Source organism: Chlamydotis macqueenii, chromosome 12, assembly GCF_036417535.1.
Source record: "Chlamydotis macqueenii isolate bChlMac1 chromosome 12, bChlMac1.mat, whole genome shotgun sequence".
In the NCBI taxonomy this organism is placed as follows: domain Eukaryota; kingdom Metazoa; phylum Chordata; class Aves; order Otidiformes; family Otididae; genus Chlamydotis; species Chlamydotis macqueenii.
The window spans coordinates 774,022-783,946 of record NC_141567.1 but is presented as its reverse complement, the minus strand read 5'-3'; the positions used below and the strand labels follow the sequence as shown (position 1 = coordinate 783,946).

Below are 9,925 nucleotides of genomic sequence, written 5' to 3'. Positions count from 1 at the left end.
GGGGGCAGCGCGGGGAGCGGGGGGGCAGCCCCGGCGGCAGTCGCCCGCCGCTCCGCACCCGTTCCCCCGAAAAAGGGGAGGGTTGGGCCGCTGCGGCGAAATAACGGGCGGCTCGGGGCAGGGGGGAGAAGCGGAGTAAGCCGCTCAGCGCTTCTGAAAAGTGTTTCCTGAGGAAACGCAGCGTGTTCTCAAAATGATGTGAGGAAGTCAGTTCGTTGTTTTATAAGAAATACCCAGATAAAGCATCTCTGCTTAATCAGATTGTCTCACAGGCTGTCAGTCTTGTATCGCTACGGCACGTGTGTCTGACGGGAACGGGAGACAGAGCTGGGCTGAAACGCAGACGTGGGTCGGCTCACAGCGGCGGGCCGCGGGCGCTTCTCGCCTGTGAGGGGAGGCATGCTATAGCAAAGTCAGGCACGCAAGTTTTTACTGCCTCAGAGACGTTTTTTGTTGTTTTTTTTTTCCCCTCTGCTTGGATTTAAGTAATAGTGCTGCACTCCTGTGGCCAGGCAGCTCAGACAGGAGAAAGGGTTTGGAGCAGGCCGCTGTGGTACGGTGCGTGCATGATACAGCACCTCCGAGTTGCAAAGTGGTGTTGAGAGGATGTGGGAGAAACAGATTAATGTTCTGGTTCTATGGAAAAGAATTACACTGAAGGGATAAAGTATACAATGCATTCTGTTCCTGAGGTACGGCACACGTGTAGAATCTGTCAGCTGCGATAATGGTGTCGTGGCGTATATAGCTCTTTCTCTTTGACACCTGATTCTGTACCATACTTGCATGCCAGTATCTGCATTTTGGCACTTTTAATTGCTTCTATAGTGGTAGCCAATTATTTTGTCAATCTGCCTTCTGCAGATGGCAGTGTAGACTCACATTCTAAATCTACTGTTGCAAAGTTTCCTTCATTGTGAAGCTAGGTAGTTACAGGGTTTTAAGTCCACTCTGTTAAGTGTGTTCTTTCTGGATGTACTCACTGTGCAAACCTGAACGCTGTGAGAAAGGAAATATTTGCCTACATAATGTAAATGCAATAGAATTGAACTTGCCTGGGTTTCACACACACTCTTTCTTGAAAACCTGTAAAAGTCTGCTCAAAAATCTCTCTTTGCATAGTGCTCAGTGCTATTCCTCTCTCCCGTTGAAGCCGGTTCTGTCAGACTTTGCGCGCGCTCCCAGCTCTGTAGCTGGCAGCATGCAATCCCCCCAGCAACAGGGAGCTGTGCGAGCCTGGGTAAGGACTGGTCCCTGCACGTTTTTTGTGGTTGCCTTTGCATATCTGGGAGATGCGTCCTTGTAGAAATAAAAGAATTCAAAATATGCAATAGTAATGTTTAACTTTGGAAAGGGGAGCTATGCAAAACAAGGAGGTTTGCCAAAATAAATGTATTTAAGGAGATATAATGTGGAGATTGTTTCAAGAGAGAGTATTAGAAACTCAGCTCAGGATAGGTCACTTCTCAAAAGGCTCCAGATCTCAGAAATGACAGTGTAATTTAACAGAGTTGGAGAGGCTATTTAATGTTAAAAGTCCTCTTCCTAGGAAAAGAAAGTTGTGTCTGAACAAAGAAGATACAGTCTGTCAAGTTAGATGTGGAACTACTGTGTGGCAGCCAGAACCATCTCAAAGAGAAACTTGCAGAGGGCGTACAAAAGCATTCGTGTGCATTAGAATTAAAATCTGATCACCTGCCAGCCTACCAGCTGCGTTTCTGTTCACTGCAGAATATTCTCCTCAGAGCAGAGCCTCAGAGTTGAAAGCAAATACTTGTGGTTGATTTGATCATCATAATGCAGTTGAATTAAGAAGGGCCCTCGCTAAAGGTTCTTAAACTATTAAGCTATCAAGTAAGAGGAAAAGTTTGCTTATGGATTAGCAGTTAGGTAAAAGCCAGGGAGAATGGAGAAAGTAGCTTCTGTACTAGTGACAGTACAGTTTGTGACATAGTCGTAAGTGATCTGAGGAAAAAAACAACAGCAAGACAATGTAGTTTGTGTAAGTTATGTGTCATTTTTCATGATAACCAAAAGTAAAGCTGACTAGAAAGGGTTTGTGAATTTGATGACATTGAGTAATTGAGTAGATAGAAGAGCAGAGGAATTCAGTTTTGATAGGTGTCAAGTGATGTGTACAGCAGGAAAAAGATTATTACAACGCCACTCAGCGCTCTCGTTATCCTCCTGGGTGTTAAAAAAAGGGGTGGGGAAAGTGAGGTGAGTGCTGGGAACTGGCAAGATATAAATTAAGAATAACATGGAAGATTCTTACCGTGTGTGAACTTTCACTGCTCTTCTGCATCTTGAGCACCATTTCTGATCACACGGTTATAAAAAGGTTACAGAATGAGGGAGGATCAAAGGTGCGGGATGGCTGATGTTCGGGGAGCTAGGAAGGGAGGACAGGGAGAGGGACTGTGATGGTGATATTTAAAATGATAAATGGCATGGACAAGATGAATAGGAAAGATTATTTAGTGGTTATTTTGCCAGTACAACTAGCAGGCGCTGGGTGAAATCACTAGGCAGCGGGATTAAAGAGAAGGACATACATTTTCCACACACTGCACCGTTTAATTGTGCATCACCAGTGCTGGGTTGTGGAGGTCAAAAATACGACTGACTTTCAAAGGATGTTGCATGGATTGGTAGAGGGGCAGTTCCTTGAGGACTGCTAAACACAGGGTTGAGAGTCAAACTGCGTTCCTCACCTAAACCGCTCACAGGGTACATGCGGCAGAATCAGTGTCTGCTTCTGCTCCTCAGCATTTGCTCCTCGCTGCTCGGAGAACGGAGGGACCTTCCACGTGACACTGCGTGGCCTTTCCTGCAGGAACATGTTTCTGGGGACTGAGAGCCAAACCATAAAGCTATGCAAAACCACCCCTGGGACGTGGTCCTTTGGGGATAAATGAGGTGTTCTAGGGACCGTGGAGTCTGGAAGAAACAGTGACGCATAAAGAACATCGGCGGTGACTGGCAGGTCGTGTAACGAGGTGCTGAAACACGCTGTCCCTGATGGTGCTCCTGCAGTGGCAGGCATGGCTCTTGATAAATGCTGCGGCAATCAGAAGGGACCAGCTTGGAACAGCTTTCTCTTGCCTGGCTGTGAAGTCTGGAGGGGAGAGGGAAACTGCAGAGGAAAGATGTGTTCACATGAGGTTCAGAACTTACGCTGGAGTCTCTCTTCAGACGAGGGCTGGCATTTGCTGAGCTTCTGTAGACCAATTGTCTGCTGCTGATAATATTAATATATGCAAGTGTTATTTGACAAAAGAACAGTAACAAAATAGCAAACCCTTACAGCTTATTCATTAAGATAATCAAGAAAAAGTAATGCAGCCAGTATTTATGGGAGTTTTTGTAATTCAAAGAGGAGAAAAAGGAATTGATTTAATTGTATTAATTTTCTGTTAGCATTACTAGGATGTCATTAAAATGTGGGAAGATTTGATAATATAAAATTATAGTTGTTCTGAAAGGTGTTAATATTTTCCTAGGAAGAATGGTTAGAACTGAGTGGTACCTGCTGAGGAGCGTAAGCTGCAGCACGTGAGCCCCTGTAAACGAAGAAAACACTCGAAGTAACCCCATAAGGTAAGAAACTGCTGGTTTGATCCATGTACTGTCACTGCCTAGAACAATGTATTCTTCTTGCATGCCCTGCATTTCATAATTAAGTCCTGAATGCTGATAACCTGAAAATGCATCCTCTCTCCTGGTCTATTAATCTGTAGTGTGGCGAGCAGAAAACATTTACAATTATTTTGGATGTAGAAGTCACTCTCAGCTGAGGGCGTACTGTGCTAGGGAATGGTCATGCACCGGAAAAATGCCTGCGGTGGTAAAAAGGGGAACTGAGACATCAAGTGCTCCTGGATGCTCTAGGACTGGACAGGTGGAGGGGGAAACCACATTGCATCAGTTCCTTGTGTGGATCTAGGGCGTGATGAGCAGATAGGCAGTCCGGTTCCTGAAAGGCTTGCTGACTTTCAGCAATATGCACACTGACTTACAAGTACCTGAAACTCCCCAGGCTGCTGCCTGGCACAGCCTTCTGCGCTGCACGGAAAGAGCTGCTCCAGAGCTGCTCACACATCAGATTGTTCCGCAGCGCTTGCAGGCAAGTCACAGACATTCTCTTTGCTTGGTTTCGCTAAGTAGGATGGTTTTGCTGATGAAATGCATAATATACATTTGATTTTCTTCTTCCCTTCAGACATTTTACTTTGCAAAGGGATTGCTGATTATTTATTTCCCTTTTTTTCCTGCTGTGAAATTGGGAAGTTTAATAAAAAAAAAAAAATAATTTTTTTAATAAAATAAAATAAATAATTTTTAATAAAATAAATAATTTTTAATAAAATAAATAATAATAAAAAATAATTTTTTTAATAAAAAAAAAATACTACATAGTAGTAGTATTTTTAGTATTTTCTGTGTTGTTATTGCCATGGCTTTTTTATCATTTAAACCAGCAAAAAAAAGCCTGAGTTGTTGTTCTAATCAAGTATTGTGATCCCATCAGAATCTGAAACAAGTTTTAAAATGGAATAAAAGTTTAGATAGATTTGTTTATTTTTTTGTGCATGATTTAACTCAAAGAAAAGAGGAAGAGCACTCTATAAGATATAATAGTTGGAGATACAGGAAGAACTGTCAGAAAAGTAGGCTTAGGTTTGAGTTCAGGCCAAAGGAATCAGGTCCTGATACAAAAAAAAATGCACCTGTGAGTTACGAGCATACAAAAAATTGTATCTGAGAAAGAGAGTGATTGAGGAGTGGGTTGTCAGGGAGCAGCAAAAGGGAGGATTGAGAGCAGCTCTCAGCAGCAAGGTGTGGTCCCGCAGAGCAGGAGCAGCAGCAGGCGCCTCTGGCAGCCCCAGACAGGGCGAGGTGACGAAGGAGACCCAGAACACTGTTCTGAACATGCCGGTGAAGAGCTAGAGACAAGATCTGAGCTGTGCCTATAGCACAGATCAAGCAGCACCCAGCTCTGCTCCTAAACAGAGCTCCCAGCCCCCGGGGGAGGATGTGGCCGGGGTCCCGGAGGAGGCTGAGCGGAGCAGTTAAGGCCGGTTTAGAAATGCAGGTGACTGCTTTAGCCAGGAGTATCACAAGGATTTGGGGGAAAGTATTTTCACTGGAGTGCATGGGAGAATGAGCTTTGGGATTCTGAGCCTGGGAAGTTGATCACCCACCCACTCACCCACCACCCAGCACAGCAGCGGGGTTCCCAAAGGTGGGGCAGCAGGAGGAGGCAGGGGTGCTGGGGGTGGTGGAGAGAGCCTCCCCTCAGGGCCACCTTGGGGAGCCTGGCATTTGTTTCTCTCGGCTCTCACTGCAGTATGCCAGCTCCAGCCACAGCCAAAGATCTAGAGCTCTATTCATTTGCTTGAATTATTCTTCTCGTAATAAGATGAGCCTTAAGAAAATATTCCTAGGCTGAGTTGCTTTCTGGGACTTCATTTTGTGTTTCTTGGCTGGAATGTTGCTTTGACTCACTCCAGACTTTTTTCCTCTTTTTAAATAGTGGAAATACAACAGAAGAATTAAAAATTTTACATATAATTAGATATAGAATAGTGACTACTGCATAAGAGAACATACTGATTTAATAATCTATTCACCACTACAGAAAATCAGTGATTTTAAAAGTATATAATTAAATATTCTAAGATAGTGGTTCCTTCCAACTGCAAAAGAATGAAGCTTTTTTTTTTTTTTTTTTTTGCATGTATTACAAGTTTGCATTCCTTGCAAACATTCTGAATACAGAACTTAAATTAGCCCAGGGTTTTAGCATATACTTTAAAACTGATTAACATGCTCCATCTGTTGGTAAGCTGAGTAACTGTCAAAATGAGCAGCAGAGCCTATGAACATTTCTGTGTAGATTTTTAAGACTACAGTTAAAGTAGCGAGCTATTAATACCAAAATAGCGCTCTGGCAGGGGAGTGGTGGGTTGGTTTGGGTGTGATTTTTTCAGCTGGTGGATGAAATAGATGCTTGAAGTACAGTTGTCTTGCAAAGCGGCTACCACTGCTTGTCTTAGAGCTGGATCTATTACGCATTTCAGTTGCTCATTTGCAAAAATAGTAGTTAGTAAAAATAGTTATTTTCAGTTTCAGCACACTTTCTGAGGAGCTGCAAGTGATCATTTTGGAGCACACTTCTGAGACCTTTTAGGGGTGGGTCACCCTACCGTGCAGGCACAGGCTGGATTTCTGTCGGCTCGAGGAAGACACGTATCACAGAACTGGGATTCTTTGAAACCTGCTTTTCACCATTTCTAGGTTGAGCAGCTACTGATGTTTTGATTACCATTGTCTGATTGGTTTGTCTTCAGGTTTGAAAGGAACAGCTTTTGTGGTTTGTCCATATAAAACTTTGTTAAGTTGGGGCACAAGTAAACGGCATGTTTTAAACTCAGCAGCAGTCTGTCTCAAAATCAGCACTATTCAGACGAGTGTTTCTAGCACTATACGCTTACACAGCACTCAGCAAAAAGGCAGGACATCTCCTCCTCTGAAAGCAAAGCACCCGAGCCTGAAGATGAAGACATAGTGACATACAGTGATATATTATGGGTGTACTTGTGTTTACAGCCGTTTGCTTGTACGCCTTACTGTCTGATGCTGCGTTAGGGTAATTGTACACTTCCCTGACAACTCTTTCTTCATTTGAGATTTTATCGAAGCTCATTACAGCCAGAAGATAGATCAAACAATGTTTTGAGGTGGATTAAGAACATCTATCTTGGAAGAGACTTCATGTCTTTTGAGGGCAAAATGATCTGTCTTGTCGAAATCTTAAATGGCTCCCATTCTTCCACCACTTTCAGAAAGCTCAGGTGCTGCTTCCCTTGTATTATTCCAAAGAAAGCAAGGAGGGGCAGGCTGTTACTGTTAGGAGGGGAGCGTAAAAAAAAAAGTGAAAAGAGCAGCAGAAACTCACATCTTCACGTGCTACACACGTGTACCTGGGCATATATGTGCGCATTACTTTGTAATAAAGCAAGGCATATTAGCTAGTCAAATTCTGTGCTGCTGCTTTTCCTGCTTTATTTTTAGTTTCCTGTATTTGAACAACTGTATAGTCACTCCTGTCACGCATTAAAAGCATCTTTTATCCTTGGAGTAACGACAAGAAGGGGAACTGCTGAGTGTGAGGTCAGACAGGCAGCCCACCAGTTCAGGCTTCTCTTGTTAGCACGTCCTTGGGTAGATTTGCTCAGCAGGGTATCACCTCAGAGGGATGGAGGGCAACACGCGGTAGGAATTAAAGCTGTGTAAAACCAATCTGATACAAGTGGGAGGAAAAGCTGGAGAGAAAACAGAAGGGGAGTGGAAAGAAAGGCTAAATGGCCTGTGATACACAGGTGGAGGTAAGGGATCTTGGTGGGGAGGGACCAGGAGGCACAGAAACACTGCCGTCATTCTAATTTTTATTCGTAAACATCTCAGCAACAGGTTGCTGAATCAGTACTTTTTATTGCTGAAATGGTATTAAATTTATTTGTGGACATTTGAGATGTGGAAATCCTCCTGAGAATAAGGAATTTGGAGTGAGGTGTCAGAATCAAGCTCTTATAGCACGTTGCACTGTGAAAACAAGCCAAGGAGTGTCTGGGATTGACTGTCAGATGGCAGCGCTTCCTGAAGAAACCGGTCTAAAGGGCACACCTGTGTCCAGGGAACGGCGACCGGCTGGCAGCTCCTGTCCCGGCCGGGAACCGGGAACGCAGCTGTTGGTGAGCAGCAGCTGGGGAGCTTCAGTGCAGTTTGGCATTTTGAAAAAAGGCTGTTTTCTCTAAAGAGCATTTCCACATAAGTTTGTTTTCTTTTGTGATAGAAGCAGTCACAGCGATGTGTGCAGCTCTGAGGTGCCTGTGCAATTCCTTTAATAGCAAATGACATTTGCAGCAAGGATAACACCACAGATGTTGGCAGGAACTCCTTTAGGTTACTGTGAATAATTATTGAAAAGGCAAAGCCTTGATTTAGACTCCCTGTTTGCAGGGAAGTGTCTCTGTGGGAAATGAAGAATGAAAGTTGCACTGGGAATGGCTTTATACCGGAGGTTCAGAGAGAAGCCGACTCTTTGGTAGCCGGGGCTGGCTGCTCTGCTCAGCTCCTCCCAGAGGAACTCCTGGGAGATGTGAACTGAGCAGGGCAGGCACGGAGCAGGTGCTAAGAGGCAAAAATGTCCCTTTTCCCCTGCAGCAGGAGCGGCTGCAGCAAGACAAGAGCACCGCTGCAGCTTTCCCTGCAAAGAGGTGAACTTCAGAGCAGCGGAGCGGAGCTGCAGCCAGGTCCGCGTAGCAGTTGCTGAAGAAAGCAGTCGGGGTGCAGCGGGGTGCCCAGCTGGAGCAGGCCCCGAGGCTGAGATGCAGGTGTGCCTGATGGGGTAAGTCGCAGGCTGCGCCTCAAAACAGCACTCGGAGAAACCCGAGTGCTCCCGCACGTGCTTGGGAAGCTTGCAGAAGAGAGTGCCACTCCATCCCCAGCGCAGGAGGAGGAGAGCTGGGTGTAAATCCTGCGGAGATCCCAGAGGGAAAAAAACTCCAAACATCCTTAGAGGTGGGTGGAGCTGTGGCCCCTGAGTAGGCGCGGAAAGCTTTGGGGATTCCTTGTTTCTGGGGGGAAAAGGTTCCATGCGCTGTGCAGAAGCAGTTGTGGCTCAGCAAGAGTGAAGACAGGGATTTTAATGTAGTGGTGGTGTGGTTCCTTTGTCTGACAGTGTGGTTGTGGTTTCGCAAAACATTCATATTCAATTACTCTTTTGTTTTGTTGCTGGGGAACACAAGCAGAGAAGGAAAATAATAATTTAAATTTAACTCTGCTAAATATAAATGAGGTTTCATGGGACAAAGAAAAGACTTCTGTAGCTTGAGGGGATATTGCTGTGCCAGCTTTCAAAAGCCCTACTACAACCAATAACATTCCTGGAGCATCTTAAAAAAAATTGTAAGTGTTTTTATAAAAATTTTTAGGCAATGCAAATACAGCTATTGCCTCCAGGAGTGTATATGATTGATCTGGAAGTCACACACAAGTATATCTGTGTGTTGCTAATTGTTGCTGGATTTATTTGGGGAACGGGACAGAATCCAGGATGATAAAACTTTCAGACCATGTCCTTAAAGTTTCAAGAAAATGTGTCAAAATGTGTGAGTGTGTTACCTCACTTCCCCCAGAGGACTGTGGTCACAATATATATGTTTACATATTCCAAGGGCAGATACTCTGTATATTTACTTGCCAGGACGATGAAGCCCTTTCTCAACTGCGGTTGCTGGAATTGCCTTCTAATAAAGACTCCATCTGCAAAATTACACTGGTAACAGTAGACATAATTTAACTGTATTTCATATGAGGTTCAAAAAGATGGTAGACAGTTCCCCATTATGTAGGCATGTCTTATTCCAAAACCCCTTCTGTCTGGTACATCGCGTTATATTGAACTGCTTCTGATAAACGGGCGTTGGTTTCAAGCAGACTGTCATGAAACATCTTTTTTAAAAAATTAATTTGATAATGAGTGCTGCTAAAACAATTGATTTATGCAGTGGTTGGGATGGTGGCAGGCTTGTGTTTATTGTTGCCTGTACTAAATTTATTAATAGCTTGAGGCCGAGATTTTAAGGCATTTAAGCATCTCCAGCTTCATCAGGGAATCTTCTGCTCTATACATCAAAAATCCCAACGGTTTTGCCATAATACGTAAGGGTTCACATAACAAAATATCACCCTGTCCTGTTTAGGCACTGGATTCACAGGTGTGAATATCCGAAAACTCTTGTTAAAGTCACAAGTGTGAACCCATCAGGTGCTGAGGGACTCTGCTCCTCGGGGGGTGAGAGGTTTCCGTGGTGGTTTCGGCAGCCGGGGTCAGCACTTGGGGTGAGGCGGGTGCAGA

The 9,925-nt window shown here is 44.4% G+C and overlaps 1 long non-coding RNA gene across 1 annotated transcript; it reads left to right on the top strand.

Moving 5' to 3' along the window:
* The first annotated feature begins 51 nt into the window (after positions 1-51).
* On the top strand, positions 52-6,209 carry LOC147599192 (uncharacterized). The gene is made up of 3 exons (XR_015259952.1): positions 52-198; positions 3,504-3,600; positions 6,130-6,209. It is a non-coding gene; the product is annotated as an uncharacterized LOC147599192 (long non-coding RNA).
* The last annotated feature ends 3,716 nt before the right edge of the window (positions 6,210-9,925 follow it).